Source organism: Monodon monoceros, unplaced genomic scaffold (genome assembly GCF_005190385.1).
Source record: "Monodon monoceros isolate NGI ecotype Baffin Bay Population unplaced genomic scaffold, NGI_Narwhal_1 Super_Scaffold_16, whole genome shotgun sequence".
In the NCBI taxonomy this organism is placed as follows: domain Eukaryota; kingdom Metazoa; phylum Chordata; class Mammalia; order Artiodactyla; family Monodontidae; genus Monodon; species Monodon monoceros.
The window spans coordinates 64,751,391-64,775,327 of NW_021703772.1; the positions used below are offsets into that span (position 1 = coordinate 64,751,391).

The 23,937-nt window shown below is 37.1% G+C and overlaps 1 protein-coding gene across 3 annotated transcripts in view; it reads right to left on the reverse strand.

Moving 5' to 3' along the window:
* XIRP2 (xin actin binding repeat containing 2) overlaps positions 1–23,937 on the reverse strand; it is a 289,739-nt gene that overhangs the window by 48,334 nt on the left and 217,468 nt on the right. The window contains exon 1 of one of the 3 annotated variants that reach the window (XM_029225393.1): positions 19,701–19,942. The exons of the other annotated variants lie outside the window; for them this stretch is intronic. The gene's annotated coding sequence lies outside the window, so the exon portion shown is untranslated. Of the gene's footprint in view, positions 1–19,700; positions 19,943–23,937 lie in introns of those variants that run through there. 3 annotated transcript variants of the gene reach the window in all.

The following is a 23,937-nucleotide window of genomic DNA, read 5'->3' on the forward strand; positions in this document are numbered from 1 at the left end:
AGAAGATAGGAACATTGGTCGCCTGACCTCACAAAGTGCTATTTCAGAAGACTTGGATGCAACTGAGATTGGAAACAGTGTTTAATGTTTAGGGTAACTTTAAAGAGAAAGGTAACACAGAAGAACAAGTTGGGTGTAAGACAGAGTCAAGGATGCATTGTACAACATGGGGAATATAGCCAATATTTTGTAATAACTGTAAATGGAAAGTAACATTTAAAATTTATATAAAAAATTTTAAAAAGCAAAGAATTGACTGAAAATAATGATGCTACTGTCATCAATAAATAAGTCTATAGAATAAAGTAAAAAGTACTTTGACCTCTTTATTTCACTAAGAGAACACCTGCTAATATCTGAGTTGTGAAGCTGATATTTGCTCTGTCTGATCTACAGTACAGGTGTAAGCAGAGGTGTGTCTGATTTCCTAACTGTGGTGAAATCAGAAGAAAGGAAAGTTATCAAAGGTGAGAAGAGAACTAAGGGTATTGAAGGTTTCTTAGGAGAATTAAAATACACATTGAAGGCAGCTAATAGAGTAATATATGCTGCAGAAGAGAAAAACCAATAACATACTAACAACAATGTGAAAGAAGATGACAAAGATAGAGAACAGACAGCAAAATTCAAACTAGAAGATAACAGCATTTCCGTGGGACGGAGGGAGAGTGGGCAGAACAAATGAAATACAATAGAAGAAATTTTTGCTGAAGATAAAATTTGGGCATAGATTTAAAGTATTTACCATAATATAGGGATAAAATTAATTTTAAAACACCAATATATCAGCAGATCCTAGTAAAACATTTCAGAATCAAGGAAAAAGAAAAGTTCTACAATTACCCAGACACATGAAGAGTTTCTGTGATGAAGAAACAAAATTCAGAAATCCTGAGGTATCTTCTTTATCACATTGAACATGAAAAGCAGTTAGAGAACTGATTACTTGTTACCGAAATTTTAGTTTTGAGGACTACTCTATGTGAATTCAAGTTGTTACTCATGTGAGAAGTCAACAAAAAGCCAAACACAGTCCATTTAACAAAAGTCAGCCAAAAAAGAAAACAAAGAGCCTTAACAAAGAAAACCAAATGTAATAGTGTAAAACCAAATGTAAATAAACACGGGTCAAACTTCACCCTAAAAGACAAAGACAAATAAATCCAACCATATGCCACCTGCAAGACACAAAATTTAAAAAGAAAATATTGGTCAAGAAATTGTGAGGCAAAAATAAATGAAGAGAAGTTATCATGACTATATTCCTTTCATGCAAAGTAGCATTAAAGACAAAATATGTTAAATGAAATAGAGAGCTATTCTGTAGATAGAAGATGCTGCCCCACTATGAAGTTGTAACAACGATGTGACTCTACATGCTGACTAGCATAGTACAGAAACGTATAAAGAGCATCTGTAACAAGAAGAAGAATTTTATGGGACTGTAATCGCTGTGGATGACTTTAACTTTCTTCCATCTTTGCCATATGAAACTTCAAAAATAAATTATTTGAATTATATAATTAATAAGGTTTATTTTAATATACTTATTCATTATTATTAAATAAATATTGATTATCTACAATAAGCATAAGACACATTCACTATGCTCCAGAGATTTCAGTCTAGTCGGCAAGAGAAACAGGCAATTATAGCCCAAGGAGTTTATGGTTTTGCACCAGGTGAGTTGGGAGCCTACGGGGGAGAACCTAATCCACCTGGGTGTGTCAGTGAGCTAGGTATCTGGAAGGCATCCTGAGAAGTGGAACATTTGCACTGAAACACGAAGGAGTTGGCCATGTGACTATGTGGAAGAGGGAACAATGCAGAAGTGGGAGGAAACAGCAGAATTACCAACAAGTCATGTTGGGAGAAGTAGGTAATGATTTTGAGGAAAACATTCAGAGTTCCTCACCACACTGCATATTACACATGGAGTATTAGATAAGGACTTAAATGCTTTTTAAAATGATGAACAATTCTTAGAGAGATATAAGTAATTCATAAAATGATTTTAGTTGGACTTTAAAAGCATGAAAATTCAAAGTGAAAAAATCTTTCAAAAAATTTATACGGCAAAAGGAAAATGGAAAAGGGACAATTATAATACATAGGTTGAAGTGTTAATTTTCTGTAAAGAATATTGGTTGGAAAAAAAAACTAACGTTATTGAAAAGACAGATAAAGGACTTAAAAGAATGATTCACAAGTAAAAAAAAATAGCAAATATGTATAAATTGCATTCTATGTGTCAGACTAGTTAGTCTTTTTAATGGTCTCAACCACCCTATGAGGTAGAGACTATATTTATTTTTAATCTCCATTTTACAGATAAGGAAACAGAGACATAGAAGAGATTGTAAAACTTGCTCAAGATCATGTGGCTGGTGAGTTTCAGAGCTGGAAGGGGAGCTAGACAGTCTGGCTCCAGGTTCTGTGACTTAAGTACAATTCTATGCTACATCTCAAGAAGTACGAGAGTCCAGAAACCAAAAGACAAACCCAAACAATCACTTGCTCAAGGAAACAGATGGAGGAAAATTCAAACAACAAAAAGATGCCTTTTTTGTTGTTAACTGACTCATTGCCTGTGCAATAAAATATATACAATAAACAAATAGTCCTGGACAACTAATCCGATGTATAAGTATGACTCAAAAGAAACTGTAAGGTTCAATAGTAATTTGAACTCTCGAGCAGAAAAATGAGAATTTAATGATTTTTTTCTTGGAAATTTTCTAAAATCAATTCGGGAAGCCTTTATTTAGTCCAAACTAAAAGCCAGGCAGAGAATGAGCTGGGGTGTCACATGGAAGCCCACAAAGCTGAGGCAAATATAGATGCCAGCTTCAAGGAGGCAAGCGTACTTTTGGTGACATATCAATAGCCTTGCTATTATAATCTGGATGCATTATAAAGAAGTCAACTGCTTTGAACTCAGAAAATTGATTGAGAACTAAATTGGGAGAATGACGAGCTAAATTCTATCAAATCTAAATATATGATCTATACCCCAGCTCGGATTTGTGTACAGCATATCATACCGATGGACATACCATAGACTCAGAGCCATTAGCATGAATAAATTTTCTATAATTTATAATATTTGCATATCCCTCAGCTAATAATAAAATTCATGTCTTTTAAACATTCAGAATGCTGCTGCCAAGTCAAATTTGTAATCAATTTGAGTTTTATATATTTTACCCTCATTTGAATATTATGAAGCCAAGAAACGGAGAATAAAATGAAAGAGCAAGTGTATAGCACAATCTTGCATTAATTTACAGTTTTTAAAAAACATGGAGAGGAAGGGCAAAGAGTAAAGTGTATGCCATGATGGCACGAAAGCTATACTGTGCCGTCTCTCCAGCATACGAACCCAGTGAATCAGATTCCACCTTTTAAACTAACTTCCCTATGGTCCCACTCCCAAAAAATGCATTGTGTTGTGTGTACTACTGTCACCTTCCCCAAAATCCATCCATTCATCTGATTAGCATGATTTATACATTAACAAAAACAGATCATCTCTCAGGGTAATAAAAAGGATTAGTTCTTGCCTCCTTACATAACCACTATTCTCCTAATTCACCGGGTACTGGAAGAGATCCTATACATCCAGTTGCCTGACAGAGGAAAACGACAAGATTTAGCAATGTGGTAAACAAAATATTGGTCCTCCAAAGATGTGCACACCCTTATTCCCAGAATTTGTGAATACGCTACATTACATGGCAAAAGGGACTTTGCAGATGTGATTAAGTTAAGGATTTTGAGATGGGGAGAGTATCCTGGATTGTCCAGGTGGGTTCAATGTAGTCACAAGGGTTCTTATAAGTGAAAGAGGGGCAGGAGAGTCAGAATCAGAAAGGAGAGGTAATGACAGAAGGAGAGAGAGAGGGAAGAAGAAGAAGAAAAAGAAGAAGGAGAAGGAGAAGTGGGGGAGGGAGAAGAAGAGGGAGAGGAAGAAAAAGAAAGAGAGAGAGAGAGAGAGAGATTCATTGCAGAATCTAAACTACTGGCTTTGAAAGTGGAGGAAAGGTCCCATGAGTCTAGGAATGTAGGTGGATTCTAAAAGCTGGAAAAGGCAAGGAAGGAAACAGGCAACCTCCCTCATAGAGCTTTTAGGAGGAGTGGGGCCCCAGCCAACACCTTGATTTTGACCCAGCAAAACTCATTTTTGATTTTGGATCTCCAGAACTATAATATAATGGATTTGTGCTATTATAAGCCCAATTGTTTGTGCTTACAATTGTTTGCAGTAATTTGTTACAACAGCAACAGGAAACTAATACAAACATCCACTGTACATACACATACACCTGACCAAGTCAGAAATCACTACACAGTAAATTCTTCTTAAGGCATATTTCAGTTCTAGCTCCCCCTAATCTCACAGATTCATATACACAAACTACCCTGTGATGGAAACATCTTTGAATTTCTTTACACCCCAAAGAATAAATGTCCACCTACTTATAGATAAGACTCAGCATAAATGTCCATTTAGATAGTAATCTCTTTGAGTAACAGAACTGCCATTTCTAATTGTAGTAAGTTTTTCTTATATAGACTTGTCTTCTGTTTTCTGCAGCCCCTATCATCTCACAAGAAGTGCTTCTGTTACGAGAGCAGTTATAAATGTACAGAAGTTAGACAGAAATTAAATAATCATTAGTAGGTTAATATTGCTAGTTTGGGCATATTTGAAAATTCAATCATATTGCTATTAAATTAATTAATTGCTTAGTTAAGGAATTGTCCAGTTAAAAAATCAATAATTGAATAAAATGACTTAAATTCCTTTGAAATAGTCAAATTAAAACTATTAAATGCTTATAGATGATGCATATTTTTACAATATAAGTCTCTTGTTAGGCACTTCCCTAGCACAATCAGACTTATGTTGCATTATAACAATGATAACCATCTGTTAATGAGTATCAATTATGCATTAATCATTTTACATGTATTCTTACACATCTACATTTTACATCTAATTCTTATAACAACTATATCTGATGGGTGGTATTATTTCCAGTTTACTGAGGTGAAAGTAACATTTAAAAAGGTAAATATCATATAGTAAGTGGCTCAGCTTGGAATTAAGTTCAGGTATTTCTTTTTTTTTTTTTTTTTTTTTTGCGGTACGCGGGCCTCTCACTGTTGTGGCCTCTCCCGTTGCGAAGCACAGGCTCCGGACGCCATGGCCCATGGGCCCAGCCGCTCCGCGGCATGTGGGATCCTCCCGGACAGGGGCACGAACCCGCGTCCCCTGCATCGGTAGGCGGACTCTCAACCATTGCGCCACCAGGGAAGCCCCAAGTTCAGGTATTTCTGAGTACAAGGCTATTTAACTCTACACAGTCTCTTATGTAAGTATTTTTCATTAAAATATAACATTATAAAGTAAATTTTAAATTAAGGGTATGAATTCTCCTTTCTGTTTCCTAAATATCTACACACAAATCCTTTATTTCAGTGGATATAGGGATAAATCAAAGGGAAACCAATAAGTTGAATTTCTATGTCTCTAAGTGAATCCTTTTTTGTCCTTATAAGCTTGAGTTTAGAATTAAAAATCAAAGCAAATTTTTCAGTTATATTTCTTTGGTCACTATAGAGATCAAACTTGAGATGGGGTTAGGTATTGATCCAAGCCAGTAGGGAGAGAGACAAACTTTACTATAAGGGAAGGAAAATGTGAAGCAAGGTCCACTGCTCTCATTTCTATTGATTCGTTTTGCCTCAAGGCATGGGAGGTGGTGGCATGCGTCCATCAAAGTTTCCTCTTGTTTAAATCTGCATCCCAGGTATACAATAAGAGTATCTGGTAAATTCTCCTCTTAAGGCTTTAGGCACACATTCAGTAAGCCTCTACTACTCATCTGCTGTTGGCCAAGCACAGCGCTCAGGGCAGGGCACAGATTACTCGCCATTGTATTTAGTCCTGCTCTACCTGAAGAGAGAGGAAAAGAAAAACACCAGAGAGATCTCCTCAAGAAATACAGCATTCTAAGTGTTAATCTGGCCTTATCTCTAAAAACAGAAATACAACAGGTTGCACCGTTTCGACATGCTGATTTAGGAATAAAAAATTGCCCAGATGGCTGGCCCTGCTAAGGAAGTTACCTTTTCTGAAGACATACCAAATGGAGTCCTCCTTAGGTGGGGAATCCTGAGGAACTTGGTAGCACACACTCCACAACCCCATCCCCCAAATCACATTTATTTATACTGAGATGAAACTGAATTAAAATAGATCAAGACCAATCAGATTTGATGGGGTTGAAAAGTCCCTCACATGTATCCTCACAGTGGCTCAATTTCTCTTCAGATTTTTCCCCACTTAATCTAGGCAGTGAGTAGCTCCCTCTGCTGTGCTTTCCCAACATTTAAAAATTATACTTCTGTCTGTATTACTTGTTACTTTTTAGTGTATCATTGAATCTCTCTGTCTTCCCTTCTTCTCTCACGTTCCACCCACATGCATGCTCCTCCAGCACAGGGTTAAGTTCATTCAGGAAACCTGTTTTACGCTGGGTTCTGTCTTGGTTTCATCCCGCAGCAGGCAGACCCACAGGGAGACTGACCATCTACTCTGGACCCAGAAAGCCCAATATTTATTCTATCTCTGACACTTACTTTTGACTTTAAGCAAATTTCTTAACCTCTCGAAGCCTCCTTCTTCTTAGCTATAACATGAGAATGATACCAGAATCTGATTGTCTGTGAGGACTGAAGGAGATCTTATTAAAGTAAGGGGTTTTACATAGTATCTTGCACATAGTAAATAATATACGCTCACTAACCTCCAGTCACCTTAGGTGTTATTATATATCCTAGATATTATTTTCCAGATAATCTGACATGATACAAGTCTGAGATAATAAAAATTATGAAATTTTCCCAAATCTCAAAGCTAGTAAGTAGAAAGGATAGGACTTGACTCTGGTCCATATGAATCTAAAGGCTATAATGATATTCCATTCCTCTTTATAAGCCACGTATCTGCCATGTTGCTTGAAACAAGGAGAACGCAATAGACTGTGAAAGAATAGATAATTACAGTAAGAGATTAGGGCAAGGAAGTTGGCACAGTCCTGCTCATATGGCCATAGGAATGGAGAAAATATATGTAAAAGAGAAGAATGTCAATGTATATGATATCAAAGTGTTAGTCTATCTGTGTTTTTGGCACTAGCCAATGAGCTACTAATTTTTCACCAGCAAAGAAGAGGGAAGTCCCCTGAAAATGTAAAGTTCATGAAAATCACCCTAGTATGGCCCACTATAGGGACAGATCTGCTCCTTTTCTCCCTGCGATGGTTCCTCATGTTTTCTCCTGCTCTCTGTTTTTTAGGTAAAATCATGACACCATGACTCAAAGTTATTCACATTTTTCATTTTCCTATAGGGTCTCTGAACAGTGGGCTTGGCACAATGAACCCTGGCCTGGACCAGTCAGGCGGGGATGACTAGGCCGCTCCTTAAGTCTCTGCTGTCCTTGTCACCACCCACCAAAGGCAAAGAATAGAAGGCTCCTGGATCCCTCACTTATGATCCATTCCACGGTCGCTCTACTAAGTACCTCTGCATTGCTAGGCACCTCTGTACCCCTACTAAGAACCTTATTTAGGTGTTCGATAACTGCTAAAGGAAGAGGTGTTTTAATATTTGGTTAGTTTGAATATAGGTATTCTTTCTATTTAATCTGTGTATTCCTTCTGTTTAAATTGATTTCCATCCCTTTTTTCCTAAAGTCTCTGTTCTAGAAAATCTTCAAAGTTGGTATCATTCTACATTATTCACCTCTCCCTAAGTTGTTACCTCTTTGATATAAATTCTTTTTCTCACTCATTATTTCCTAATATACTCTTTTTTTATTCGTACTGATTACCAGCTTAGAATTTGTCTTTCCCTAAAATAATCGACTTTTGCTTCTCATAGGCTTTTAAAAAATCCACACGAAGTTAGTTCATGTGTACTGAACTGTTTCGTTTAGTTCCAAGTATCCTGTTGTCACTCAACAGATCAAAAACAAGCAACAGTAATAAAATGCAGATGAACACTTAATAATTTGCAGCTTTGAAAAACATCTTCCCAGCATGCCTACCTTTAAACTGTTTGAGCGTGGGCAGGGTAGGAAAGTTACTTAGTTACTATTACCTTAAATAAGTTCTATGCTAGCTGCAGTCTGGAAAAGCCAGACGTTTCCAGATCCATTTTTAGGAATTCCTCAATTCTTCATCCTCTTTCACCTCTCCATTAAGGTTAGCATCTGAGATGTATTCTGACAAAGGATATTAAAAGAAAGCAAATCACTAAACTCTGACTCTCAATGACTTAGACAATTAATGCTGTGGCAGCTTCTCTCTTACTAATCATTCTTTTCCTTTGACTAATAAAATGTATTTAATTCAGTCCACCTTTTGTCTTAGAGAAATTCAGTCTTTGAATTTACACAAACTCTTTTCAATGACCTTAAGTAAGTCTTTGTTTAAAATGCTTTCTCTGCCTAAGTCCACAAATAACAGCATATTTTGATATGGTTTTCTTTTGAACTTAATGGCTGATAGACTTGATCAAAGAAAGGAAAGCACACGAATTCCATATACTTTCTTTACTGAACATTATCTGGAAAAGCTAAGCAATCAAGGAGAAAAGTGAAAATGCTTAAATAATGCAACATTTTGCTTGCTGAATAAAAGACACTTTTGGAAGTAAATTCACTCTTTCAGAGCAGTGATGTACTTAGAAAAATTCTACCTAAAGAAATAAACACTTGGCAAATGATGTGATCTTCAATCATTTAAATGTTTCCTGGGTAGGAAGATAAAACTGTGAATGTTAAGCAAAAATATTAAGAATCTGTTTTTCTTACCAAAGCTCTGGTTCTTCTAACATGCTCTAAAATGAAAGGTAATCAGCACTTGTCAAATGTTTGTACTGTCACAACTCCTTTCTGATTATTGTCCCCCGTAATTGCAGGGGACACTAGATAGTGCTGTATACATTTTGAATTTAAGTCTTTTAAATTTCGTACAAGGATATTTATAAATTAAAGCTATAATGATTTTAATATATCAAAACTTTGAATCGGCCAGGTGCTGGGTTACTCTCCCTGTCACCATTAACATGACCTAAATATCCTCTGCATATCAACACAGACTGTAATTTCAAAAGAAAGAGATGATGTCAGTTTCCTAATGATATGCTGGTCCTAAGAACTGTCCAAAGAGTGGAAGTAATTTAATAGTCTTCCCTGCTTAAGATACACACGGGATACATAGTTAGTCTCATCATCCCTTAATTTATTTATAGTTACTTATCTTAAAAAATTTGGCATTGGCATTTGTTTCTTTTCCCTTAGATTCAAAACCTAATCCTGTAAGTGCCCCGTAAGTGGAGGAACTGAGTTTATTTCACTCCTGTTTTTAGAGGGTGTAGTGTAAAAATCAGTCTTTAAATGTTATTCAGATTGAAACTTGCTCTTTTCCATGCACATTAAGACAGTAACATCTGTGAACAACAGAGAATTTAATTAAAACTTGCAAACAAAATTTTCCTAGACCAGTGGTATTTAAACTCAAGTGTAGTGGAAGGTGAGAAGAGGAAAGTTGTGGGGAGTGAAATGTAAGAAGCAATTAAAACTATATATTGGGCTTCTTTGTAAAATTCCATATGAAGCTAGGCTTTCACAGCTTTAAAATAGAATCACTTTCCAAGACTACTCCCTTTAGGTACCAAAAGCCTTAGGCAGATGGACAAATCACTTCATTTTAGTGTGACCTCCTACTGTTTTAGGACAACTTACCTAAAAGGGAAATCAGACTCTAAAGCATCTCCTTGTTTGTTTTTAAAGATTATTTTAAAACTTTAGACACCTAACTACAACTACAGGTTATCAACCACTAGCCAGGAACTCAGCATCAGTCTCCATCTCTTGAATATTCTAGTAGCCTGCATAACCGTGTCCACCATGATTTCAGTCAAAGAATCTCTTAGTTTCATCAGTTTACAAAATGGCAACACCCACATTGTGAATATGAAAGGCTGGCCATCACACAGTGGCCAGAAGTGCTCCTTGTGGGCCCTTATGTGAAGGTAGAAGAAATATAATGCACCTCTAAGCATGACATGCTTGTGTTTTCCCTAACAATGAGTGCCAGAGACTTTCCTAACATTTTTGCAGAACTGGTTATTCAATTTTTATTATTACCTAAAATTCCTAGATTGCCAAGAAGCAAACCAACAGTAGAGATGAATATGGCCAACTTCACAGGTATTTAACATATAACATCATGACTTGTACACAGTGTATGCCCAATAAGCATTTATTGAATGGAACTGCCTTGCAAAAATACTGCAAAATTCAATGCCCATCTTTTCATGGTTCCTGTTGACAGATTTTAATTTCTCTCTCGTACTTCTTTTTAAAGAGTAGAAAACAAGTTCCACATTCTGTAACAGAAGTTATTTAAGCAGAGCAGCAATGTGAAATTTGGGATTAGAGCTTCCCGGAGGGAGCAAAAATAAACTTCTTGCCTGTGAACCTGTGAGTCTGCCACAATGAAATCCAGCTCATCCCCCAAAATGCTCAGCGGGACACCACATGAGCAGGTGAAAATTAGAACTGCACAAAAATGTGTGTTTGGAAAGTGAAACTAGTCAACTTTGGGCTTTCTGCCCAGTTTAATTTCTGCCAGAAATTCTCCTGTTATTACATATTTGCAGAAAGAAATTAGAAAAGTGTTATAGCTAAAAAATTTCAGATACATTCATATCTCTATCGCAGTTTGGCCCAGAAAAAATAACTAGCTTCCCCAGGCCAGCGGACAAGTACAGGACTACGGCTAGAACATGGAAACACTAATACACACACACACACACACACACACACACACACACACACTTTTCTTTGGAGGACCATTTAATCACAAGTAGTATCTTATTTGTTTTATGAGATCTAGGAGGAAGACCTCAGTAAGTTTTCAGAGTGTCCCAGTGCAGCTCTGAGTTGAAAGTCTGCCAAGGAAAGCAGATGTGACAGAAAGCCCCAGGTCCCATTCACCAGCAGTGCGGGGCCTGAGGAAAATGTCATAAAACTCATGGAGCCTAACACTTGCCATTATAAGAAATATCTCAGAAGGAGGAATTAAAAATGCTGAGGCTTTGCAGCATTCTCTGCATTGTTCTTTATAAACTCTCAAAACCGAGTGTGGAGTTGGTGAGTAGCTTAGACCAGGAAAAAGTAACACTCATCTATCTATGTCTCCTGAAACACACACACACACACACACAAACACACAATTCTTGACACCCAACCATGTATGTTTTTCAGGGCTCCATCCCCAGTCTTCTGTTTCTGCCTTATCACACACACTCCATCAGTTCTCAGCTTCATCCATATTACATCAATGCATATGTCTAGTAACTAAGTCTTAACCTTAACCTTGACAAACCTTTTAAAATTCAACGTGGCTTTTTAAAAAACATATTACCCACAAATTTATTTCCATTTTCAACTTTTCCAGTGGTATATTAGAATAGAGAACATCTGGGATTGTCAGGAATAATGGTGAATGTGATATGCAGTCAGTTAAAAGTGAATAAAATGATTGTTGGGTATTAGCATACATACAAAACAACAGACCTTTAAATATACATATTTAAATATATATATATAAATATATACACCTAGGCAGCCTGGGAATGGGAGCAAATATATCAGATTATAAGGAAAATGTTGAACTGGCTTTTTTTTTTTTGATGGTTAGCATTTTTATTTTTTATTTTATTTTTTAATTTATTTTAATTTTTTATTATTATTATTTTTTTTGCGGTATGGGGGCCTCTCACTGCTGTGGCCTCTCCCGTTGCGGAGCACAGGCTCCGGACGCACAGGCTCAGCGGCCATGGCTCACGGGCCCAGCCGCTCCGCAGCACGTGGGATCTTCCTGGACTGGGGCACAAACCCGTGTCCCCTGCATTGGCAGGCAGACTCTCAACCACTGTGCCACCAGGGAAGCCCTGAACTGGCTTTTGATGAGGTAGATTTAGCTCAAGAACGTGGGGACAAATGAGATGGGAGGTCAGTGAAAGCTCTTCTCTTGCAGCTGACAACGGGGCCCAGGCGGAGTGGGCATTGGATGTCTCATGGCTCCTTTAAGCTTTAGACCCATCCCTGAAGCCTGGAGTCAGGAGCCCTTAACACCAGGCCACCAACACTTCTGAACTGTTCTTGGCCTTAGTTGAAATGGGTGCCCTAGTCCATCCTAGGCTCCATCCTGTCGTGTTCCTAGCTCTCCTTACTTCTGACCTTGTGATTTATTGTCCCGCTTAGCTTCATCCGTCAAACCTGATGCATTGTACCATTTCACTGGCTCATAAGCTTTTGCTTTCTCTTCCATTATTGGATTCTTCTTTGCCTTTTCTGCTTTAGATTCTCCTGATAAACAGTCTGGCACCCACAGCCCCATCTTTCAGTGCCTCCCTCCCCAGCAAGAGTCCTCCTTCCATCTTTACTCAGACACTGTGAGTGGAGCCAAAATACAGAGAGATGAGGCAAAAGAGGCAGAGAGCTGAGGGGCAGGATGTGTTGAGGATGGGAAGACTATGCTGTGGGTCAAGACCAGTTGTAGTTGAAAAGAAAGAAAACTGTGATCTAAAAGAGTATTCTGAGAGTCCAAGAACTAACTCAAAGTAATGACAAGGTCCATTGTATGGCTGTGAGCAGCTCCATCAGAAAGGAGACAGAGTCATTATGGTTGAAGTGGTTGAAGAGTTCATTTTCTTGAAGTAATGTGATGCTGACATCAGTAAGGATAACCGAAAAGTTCTTAATTTCAAGTGTTGGAAAGATTATAATAGAAAAAGGGTATTTAATAGCTTTCTACAACTCCAGAGAGGACAGAAATTTAATTTGAGCTCAAGAGTGAACCTCTGAAAGGGAAGGATGCCTTTAACAAGAGAACAACCTATTAAATCAGGTAGATAATTTTCTCCCAAACGGTTCTCATTTAGTGTGCTGTTATTTTGAATGTTCAGCATCTAGGATAACTTGGTACTTTATATTCTTATCTTGCTCTCTGGGGAAGATGTAAAGGTTATTATATTAGTCTCATATATTGAACAATAATAATAATGATAATACAGCAAAAGCTTATGTAGAACTTACTATGTACCAGGCTCTATTGTTTTTGTCATTTTACAAATATGAATTTATTTAATCCTCAAAACAACCCTGTGAGACAGATTTTATTATTATCTCGATTTTCAGATGAGGAAATAGGCACAGAGACGGATTAAATAATTTACCCAGATTCAACCAGCTGGTTAAGTGTCAGAGCTAGAATTCAAACCCAGGTAGTCTGGCTGCAAAGCCTGTGTTCAACTAATAAGGGTTTACCTGACAGCATTTTCTGGTTTCCTAGTAAAGTGTTATGTGGGTTTCCTTTGGAATTTCTTCTGGCCCTGGGAGATGATGTTTCTGTGATTCTGATTAACTGAGGACGCTTCATACATCTTAAGGATAGTGATAGCTCTAGGGTTAAGTAATATATTCCAGAGGTCTTTACTAGAAATGAAATAAAAAAGAAGGAAGGAGAAAGGGAGAGAGAGAGAGAACATAGCACATCATTTGTGAAATCTTTCTAATTTCAAAAACTATTCTAAAAACTTTCTAATTTCAAAATGATATCAATAATGAAATTTTATATGTCAACTCCTGGAACTCCTTTTATATAGCTATCTATGGGAGAATAATCCTGTAGAAAATGTTCATTATTGTCATCGTTATTATAAAGATGTAGCTTCGCACTTTCTCAATACAAATGTTTACAAAACTCTGTCAGGCTCTTTACGCAATGTTACACAAAAGGTAAAAAGAGGTGTCATTATGGATGATATTATGGTTATTGAATGTTGTTTGAAGACTACTCATCTTTCTTAGAACATCTAAATGGACTTCTAAAATATGAAAGAAATGGAGAACAATATGGAGGCATAGGTAACACTGTGCTTTATAGAAAATAACGTATACATACACAGACACATATATACACACATATATGTATATATGAGCATAATGGAGCACAAATTGAAAGAGATGGTAATAGTATAACATAATGACATAGTCGAGAAGCTGGGGCCAGTGGGGCTGAAATGGTGAATTAAATGAAAAGCAGTGAAAATTGAAGTTTGCAGTAATTTGTTGCTTCTATTTAAAGGGTGGACTGTTAGAAACTATAAATCGTAGTTTTGAGCTGACAATTGCAATAGCTGGACTAGATCTTTGTAGGGAAAAAAATATTGCAACTTTAATACAAACATATGCCTTCCTTTCAAATTTCATTTCTCTGATATTTTACAGAGTTAAACTTGAGGTTATTGTTCAGCTCTGGATGAATGAGTGGATGATGAATCCTGAAATTATTCCCATTCCAGAATGAGTCAGTGACTGAAGCACACATGCACTAATACAGTTACATTCCTAAAAATAAATGTTTTTGAGTCCTCGGGGACCCAGAGGGCTAGCAAAGTTTCTACTGAAGAAGTCAGGGCTGTAACGAGGTTCTATTCCCACTCTGAGCATCCTTGAATGGCACAGAGGACAGAAAGAGCTGACCAAGCGTCTGACTGCTGCCTGTCGCTCTTTCTTTGGCACCTCTAGCTCTGGCCCCTGTGTTCCAACTGGAAACTGGGCTGGGCTTCACTTTAGTAGCCAAATAGCAGACTTTTACCCTATATAATACTCAGGAGAATCGGTCAAAACCCAACAGAAGCAGAGGCAGTGAATTTTAAACAAAGCTTGTAGCTGGAATTGACCACCCTTAAATAATGTGACCAAACTCACTTTATTCTATCTCTTTCCCAGAATATTCCAACTTGACAATAGGACCCTTGTGTCAACAAGAAAAACTTCTAACTTATAAGACAGATAAATTAAAAGGTGATCCTTGGCTTTAAAAAAAGATTTTTCACTGTTTCCCTGGAGCACTTATTTACTATAGTTACTTATGAAGTCTAATTACTTGACAAAAAGGCTTAGTGGTTAGATAAGGTAAAGCTGAATTCTTATTATGATGGTACTGACTAAAAATAAAATAATCAACAACAACAGAGATAGTGATAAAGCACCCTTCAATTTTAAAGCAATTCAATGGGGAACTATGACTGTGCTCATCAAAATTTAACATACATAGTTTAAACAAACCCAGCCACTTTATAATGTGAGTTCTGCCTACATCTTATTTCAATGCAATTAACTTCCTATGAATTAAAAAATAAAATAAAATTATTATTTGAACATTATTTTATATTCAGTTCATATTTATGAAACTTAACATGAAAACCGTTGACATGTTTTGAAATCATTTATAATGCTGGACTTTGCTTTTAAAATTAATGGTGAGGGCTTCCTTCGTGGTGCAGTGGCTAAGAATCCGCCTGCCAATGCAGGGGACACGGTTCGAGCCCTGGTCCGGGAAGATCCCACATGCCGTGGAGCAACTAGGCCCGTGCGTCACAACTATTGAGCCTGCGCTCAGAGCCCACGAGCCATAACTACTGAGCCCGTGTGCCTAGAGCTCATGCTCTGCGACAAGAGAAGCCACCGCAACGAAGAGTAGCCCCTGCTCGCCACAACTAGGGAAAGCCCACGCGCAGCAACGAAGACCCAACACAGCCAAAAATAAATAAGTAAAAATAATAAATAAATAAATTTATTTAGAAAAATTAATGGTGGCACAATTTTTTCTTTTTAGCTTTTCTATGTTGATAACTACCAAGTTAATGCATTTAGAAACACACATGCTGATATATTCAGATTTGGGGGGAATGTGTTATTGGATCTTTGACCAACAAAAATTTCCTAAAATAAATTCTTTCAGTATTATATTTATTTTAAGTCGTATGTGTGCCTGGAGCAATTTGGCAATTATTTACTTTTGAACAGTCAGACATACCTAAAGCATTCACCTCGCCGGGCAACAGGATATATCCCGCATACAATTAGAAAAATGTAGAAGACTAAAACCTACTTGAAGGTCTGCCAAAAAGAGCAGTGAAAAATGATGTCTCCAATGACAAGGTGATGGTGGGGGTCTGCGGTGGGGGTGGGGGCAGAAACAGCTCATCTAGCACAGAAGATGAGCAAACTTAAACGCTTAGTCAAGTTAAAAAATAAACCAATCACCATTTTTTTGAGTTTTAAATGAATATCTGGATCAGTTCTCCTTTTCCATAATTTATCCTAAATTAAAGAGAAACAGGAAATGCAAAATAAAAAGCAACAAAAACCTGGAAGAAAAAAGGCTTTATGAAGGTTTACCTCTAAATGTGTTCCAAGTCATGGGGGTGGAGTAAGGTTGGGGTGATATGGCACAAAGCTTTGCAGAATGACATATAGCACTGAAGTATAAGTCAAGAGAGTTGGTTTCTAGTTCTCTCTGTCTAAATCTTGTAAGTTACTAGTTAATGTTCTGTGGCTCAGTTTTCTTATCTAGAACTTAAAGGTGTTAAATCAAATAGTCACTGAGGTTCTTTGTGTTATCTATGTAATAAATTCCTTTTATCCTTTGTGATATTTTAAGAAGTACAGCCACTCTACCAGGAATTTGGATTACCTATTGCACTGCTCACTGCCAGATTATTTTTATGCCATCATGTATGCCCACAAAGTCCCAAGAGTCATTAAATATAGCAATACTCTCATTTCTTGTATCCAAACTGATACAAATAACTCATTGAATTTGCTGATTCTCAATTCTTAAGAAAAAAAAAACCTTTATTCTTTACACTGGCTGATTATCATTGTTCTTTGTGCTTTTCCTGATTATATTGTACAAATGGAGAAGTACTCAGGTTAGTTAAATTTGCAAAAGAAGGAGTCCAACGATTAGGAAAATAAATTGGATGAAACTTTTACTCTGGAGTTTATAGGTAGCGTTTCATAGACGGAGAAGTAACATTGTGGATATATGTGATATAATGCAATAAGTATCTGGGATTTGTCCCTGGTTCCTGGCACAGAGCTCCTAAAACCCTTCAAAACTCCTGAGTGATGTTGTCTTTGGTATGCTAGCAAATGAGCTAATTCCTGGCCTTACGCAGGGGTAGGAGAAATAGAGATAGCTTCAGGATGGAGGCTGGTTGCCAGAAAAAACACCCAAGCGATTAGAGTCTGAATATTCAGCCCCACTTCCCACCTTGGAAATGGGGAGAGGGGTTAGAGATTGAACCTACTTAATGATGGCCAATGATTCAGCCAATCATCCCACATCATGAAATCTCAATAAAAATTCTAAACAACAGGATTTAGTGAGCTTCCAGTTGGTGAACATGTTGATGGGTGGTGAGCCCAGAGAGTGCATGGAAGCTCTGTGCCCCCCCTGCCCATTACTCTATGAATCTCTTCCATTTGGCTGTTCCTGAGTTAGTGTCTAAAGTGCGGGCAATCGGTGGGTTCTGCCCTAACTCTGGAGGTTAATGTGAGAATTGAACTGAATTGTTGTATACCCCGCTGGTGTCAGAGAATTGGAGAATTGGTTGGTGTCAGAAAATACCATGCATTTGGTGTCAGGGAAAAAACAACAACAATACAACATATCATGCAGTCACATAAAAACCATGTACTTATATTGAATAAATCAGTGTTCTAAAAAAAGTTATTCCTGAATCAGAAAAGTCTGATGTTACCCACATTCTGCAAAGGATGAACCTATAATTTGAATGAGCAAGTGTTTGTCTCAGTAGCAGGGAAAAAAAAATTACAATTTAATTAAATTTCAAAGTGTAACTTGAATGCTTTTAAAAGAGGGGGTGGGAAGCAAATAAAAAGGACAACATAATGTCATTTAAGTTCTATCCTTCACAGATTGTTCAATCAGAAATCTGGGAATTACACTGCCAAGTACTGATTAAGTTTCTGGCCTGGTCTGTAAATTACTGAATCTAGAGGTGACTCCAAGCTAACAAACAAGCGTTACAAAATGGTCTCTTACTGCCCAGACTTATGTGTATGCATGAGAGAGAGAGAAGAGAGGAAGTATCAGTTTCCAGTTCCAAGGTTACCATGGGGGCCCAACCCCAAATTGTCTCATCATAAGGAATATTTTACCAAACGAATAAAACGAATACTGATATGCAGAAGTTTTTCAGTTGTGGTAAATGTAAGTGAGAGGCAAAATACTGGAAATGACTGAATAGTAGACAGCTACCAATGGTAAACAATAGTAAATTATCTATGAACTTTGTGGAGATTTTACCCGAAAGTAAACTTGAGGAAAGACAACCAACCCTCTCTTCCTTTGTAATCACTGAAGACTTGAGGCCCGCCTGACATTTTCTGAAGTAAAGCTCTCTGTGATCATTAGAATATCTACTTTTATTTTTCAGGTGGTTGAGGGAAGTTGTATCTAAAAGATGCACAACACTGCATGCAGAAATATTTACTCCAAACTCCAGACTACATTTTCCCCAAACATCTGGCACTTTGCCACATTGTAGACATCTGAAATGCTGAATGACTTTAAAAAATGGATCTAGTTGTTCATTTACATGTTAACAGTAAAAAAGGTAAAAGATTCAAAGATTAGGTAGAGAGGTAGAGAAATATTTAAGCACAGAATTCAACACTTTCCTATTTTTTTATCCAATATTTTTGCCACTCAATGGTAATAGCTTCTAAAACTCAAAACTGGTGCTCATATTAAAATTCAGGGCTCTGAATGTAGCTGAGGTAAATATTTTACTCGTCCTTTGGCACCCTGCACATAAAAGTTTTAAATAATTCAAATAAACTCCAGCTCCTCAGTGACCAAATAGAGTTCTGGTAAAAATAAAACATCTTTCAGTTCAGCACCAGCTGGCTAAATTTAAACCCTGTATTATGTAATCTTAAAGTGTCCTTGCTTTTAGTTGGTGTCGTAAGAGATTCTGTTATAATGCCTCTTCCAAATCACTTCAGTCTCTAACATCTAAACATTTAAGGCACAACAGGACCAAATTAAGGTGTTCATAGGCAACTGAAGATAGAATAAATTCATTTGAAACAGTATATAGGCCATGTTATTTTAAAAGTAAAATCTCAGTCTTCTCTCTTTAAGTTTGTAGTTACTATAATTAGGCCCGGCAGATCCAACTGGCAGTGCTTTTCTTAATTCTGCAAAACATGTAAGAACCTGATTCTTTAATCCTTATTCCAGTAATACTCCCAGAGGAGATGAGACTGGCTGGGGCAAGGAGCACAAAATCAAACTAAGGCTGGAGAAAGAATACATTTTATACATTTCTCTGAGCAAGCTGCAACAGTTGAGCATATTTTCAACTTTTTCTTTCCCTCAGCAAATTTTAAGAAGTATAGTTAAAAAGAAAAAAGGAAATATAGTTTAGAGTTTCAAACATATTCATTGTGTACATTATCAATTTATGCTCATAAAAGATAAACTAATTTTGTCAGTTTTCCCTTTTAGCTATAAATTGAAGTATAATTTTCATTGATGTCTGTTTATCAAGTTTGGTTCATATTTCTTCAATACTAAAAATAAAAAATGCTAACAATTCTACAAAATCCAATTGAATATTTGCTGTGATGACAATTACAATTTGACCTGTGGTCTTCATTGATCTTAAGCAATCAGCAAGAACATATCACAACTCTGGAAGTAGAGTATCAATGACTATATAACACATACCTTTTGTAATATTTAGACTTAACCCCAAGTTCGTGGAAATGTCATATATCTTTACAGTTCTTCAGAGACTAGTTTCCTCCTTGGTACAGCAAATTTCCCAGTCCCCTGAAAGCAATCGGTGGAGTGGAGGCCAGCTCCACTGAAGGGTCTATCAAGAGAGTAGATGGGACGGCTGAATTTATTTCAGCCCTGCATCTAAAGGATGCAACTTAGCACCTATTTTTAGGAACTGAGCTCTGTATAGGTGGGGCCTGAGTCAACTACTCTTTTCAGAAGTGTTCTCTAGGGCACTCTGCCTCTTAGTGCCCTCAATAATGTATGCATAGTATTAGCACATGTGCAGTCAATCAAACTCCCTTCCACAGCTATGACCATCGAGCCAACTCTGACCTTCTGAACAAAGCCTAAAATATAACCAGCACTGATGAGGAAAAAGAGGAATGAAAGCTCTTGAATTACTTGCATTTGTTTCAATAATTTCAATCTTTAAGAGTCAAGAATCTGAAAATAAAGCACAGAGAGAATGTTCCAATTTATTCTGGTGGAATTTGGGTTCTCAGGAAGTGGAAACGCTGTTTTTATTTACAGAATGTTCTTAGGCATGGAAAATATTAGTTTGCTTTTTGAGACTTCACATATAAAGCAAAACACTATTGTGATGTTTATATAAGTAAAGAAAGTGCTCTTTTGGACAAAAAGTGAAGGACGAAGGAGTGATAAGGCATTCTAGAGAGAATAAAGGGCATACCTACTGTGTGATTCCTGCCCATTAATATTAGCTTAAAATCACTTGGCAGGAGGAACAGCGGGCAAGGGACAGGAGTCACCTCACATGCTCCTGAAAGAATCATATTAAGTGTCCTTTGCTGCCACCCTGCTTATTCAGCACACCCTGCAGACCTGACCCGGAAGGAAGTAGGAGAGCTCGCCATTTAGCTCCATAATGCCAACATCTAATACATTCTAAGTAAATATAAAACAACCAGCTTCCCCTATCTTTCCTCTCTTCTATTATTTTCCTCATGTGGGCTTAAGTATGTATGCTAATGCCCTCACAGCAAGCCCAAATAAAGAAAGAGAAAATTGCCCTTTGACTTAAAGAGAGCACCTGACTTACATACTGTTTATTTCATACAAATGCTTACAAGTAAGCTATTTACCATATTATTTACTAATAAAGACCAGTATATACATTACATTTTTTTCCATATACAATATTGATTTCTATTAAAAGTAGGTCAAGGAGTGATGTTCCAGCTGATTAAGAAAAAGCTTCTAAAATGGTGTTCTTGTACACTTCACAAGATTTTTCAGGGCCAGCAGCCAATATAATCTAATTAGTTTAGAGTTGTGCTGTCCAGTGTGGTAGCTACTAGACACATGTGACCATTTAAATTTTACTTGATTAAATTAAATAAAATTAAGAGTTCATTTCCTCAATTGTACAAGGCACATTTCAAGTACTCAATTTCTACATGTGCCTGGTGGCTATGTATTAGACAGTGCAGTGATAGAACATTTCCATTACTGCAGAAAATTCTATAGGACAGTGTTGTTTTAGATCACAGGATTTTAACACAGCTTTGACACTAACTAAACTCTAAGACCTGGCAAATTTCATATGTTGTCTATGCTTCATTGTACTTCTCTATAACTAAACAGGACTAAGTTTACCTACTTTAAATGGGGGTTATGAGGATTAAATGTCATAATATATAGGTAATACTCATGAAAGTCTAAATCTAGGACAAAATATTTATTTTAAAATAATAATTATTATTATTATGACTTTATCCTGCTATATGGATAAGAAAATGACATTAGACTGATCTAAGATCACAATAGTTCGATTTAATTCATGAGGAGATCAACCCACAATGTAAATATAGTTAAATTTAATCTGGTATTTGCATATAGGGCTAATGATGCTTATCATGGTTTTAGTCTTTCAAAATATTGATAATTACTCAAGAATATGACTTGTAGCTTTCTTATTTTCTCTTCTTACTTAAAACTGCCTGCCTTCTCCTTCCATTGTAGTGATAGGTTTCTTCACTTGTTTCTCTAAGTTTCATTCAAGATAACCTCTCACTGTTGTGGCCTCTCCCATTGCAGAGCACAGGCTCTGGACGCACAGGCTCAGCGGCCATGGCTCACGGGCCCAGCCGCTCCGTGGCATGTGGGATCTTCCCGGACCGGGGCACGAACCCGTGTCCCCTGCATCGGCAGGCGGACCCTCAACCACTGCACCACCAGGGAAGCCCTATGCATTGTTAAAAGAAAAAAAAAATGGATAGGAAAAGAATCCTTGTTGAAACATTATAAAATAGGTGGTAATGGATTAAGAGCAATAAATGTTAGATCTAAGGTAGTATGCATAAATTAACTAACGTAAGATCAAGCAAAGTTTTTCAGTTATAGAATTAGCTAGCTATCATACAATTTGGTTTATTCATTTTAGTCATGAAGACAATGAAAATGTCAGCACCTAGATTCTTACCATTTGTTATTTCAGTTGTTTCAGACACTGATTTTCATTCTTCATTTTGTAACAATCTAACTAATTGCTATGAAATTACTCTGAAAGAAAGATGGATGGAGGAGTGGATAGATGGATGGATGAATGGGTAGATGGATGACAGCTAGCTAAATAGGTAGAAAGATCCAGAAGGTTATTCCTTGTATCAAAAATCTTAGAAAGTTTAAGTGGAAAATTTTGTTCCCTATCCAATCCATAAACATACTTTATCTTCACAGAGCCTAGATGCTTCTACCTATTAAAGCCTGTATTGTGCTCAATTGGAACCTACATAAGACTGTTGCTTTTAGTGAGATGGAGTCATTAGCATCAGGCCAATGCTCCCACTGAGAAAAATCAGAGAAGCTGAATCAGTTACAAAAGTAATATATGTAAGGTATCAAGGATCAGCCAAACAATAAGCACCAGAGGGAGCACAATTCAGGAAATGCAAGACTAAGAGCTAAGAATCTGAAGTTGTCCCTGGAGGTTATTTTTCATTTCCGGATGCAGATAGAGGCTGAGAATCCAGGCTCAACTCAGGAAGAGAACTGCTGCTGGGGGACAAAAGAACAGCAAAACTTTTGGCAGTTACATGGGACTGGAATAACAAAATTGGAGAGTAGCAGGACCTCAAATTCGTTTTTCTCCCCAAGATATTTGCTAAGTTTCAAAATTTCACAGCAAAGCAGGCTACAGTCATAAGCCCAAACACAGAGAATTAAAGTGGAATAGCCTGCATTTTCATGATACTTAGGAGACAAAGGTCTACTGGGAGGACAGGTGACAGGTGAAAGTCCTCAAAGGAAAGGAAAATTGACTCTAAAATAATCTGAGATAACTTTGTTCCTAGTGGTGCTTGATAGTGTGGGCTGAGCTGGAGGCTGAGTGAGGATCCTGTTTCAGCCCCTAGAAGGTGGGAGAGAGGTGAAACAGCAAAGTTGGGGACCTGATCAGGCTTGGAGTGATAAAAGTGGTGACTTGAGTAGACTCAGCCATAGCCAGTCTCCCCCGCAAGACATTTGCCAAATTCGGAAGCTTCATGGGGTGTGAGGCTACGTATCCAAGCTGAAGACCTCTGAAAAGTAGAGCAGAGATAGAATCTGACAGATTCTCAAAGAAAACTTAAAGTGGTCAGCCCCACTACCCCCTCTACTCTATCTGCCTAGCAGAGGACAGGCTGAACCTCTCTGATGAAAGTATATCATCTGGAGCTTTTCCACCTTTGCTTTTTGAAAACACAATGCTTGACTTTCAATTAAAAAAAAATACCTGGCACGCAAAGAGACACAACAGTGTCGCTAGTTACAAGTAAAAAAAAAAAGGGAGAAAAAGCAGATGGTATAGATGTTTGAATTAGCAGATAAGGACTTTAAAATAATCATGATTTATATATTTAAGAAAATACAAGAAATAACATAGAAAGTATATAAAAGATGGAGAATTTCACAATAAAATTAAACTTACAAAATAATAATGAAATGGACATTCCAGTATTGAAAAATACAATATCAGACATTAAGAACTCAAGGGATAGTTTAATAGCAAATGGGAGACACCAAAAGACAAGATTAGTAATCTGGAAGACGGGTGAATAAAAAATAGAAAGCTTTGGTTTGGATATTTTATATTGAATATCAAAAAGTGCTCACAGGGTTTTCTGCAGCAATATGACATTGTTGAATCATATAACTATCGTCCATTAAAATCTGTCTTTTT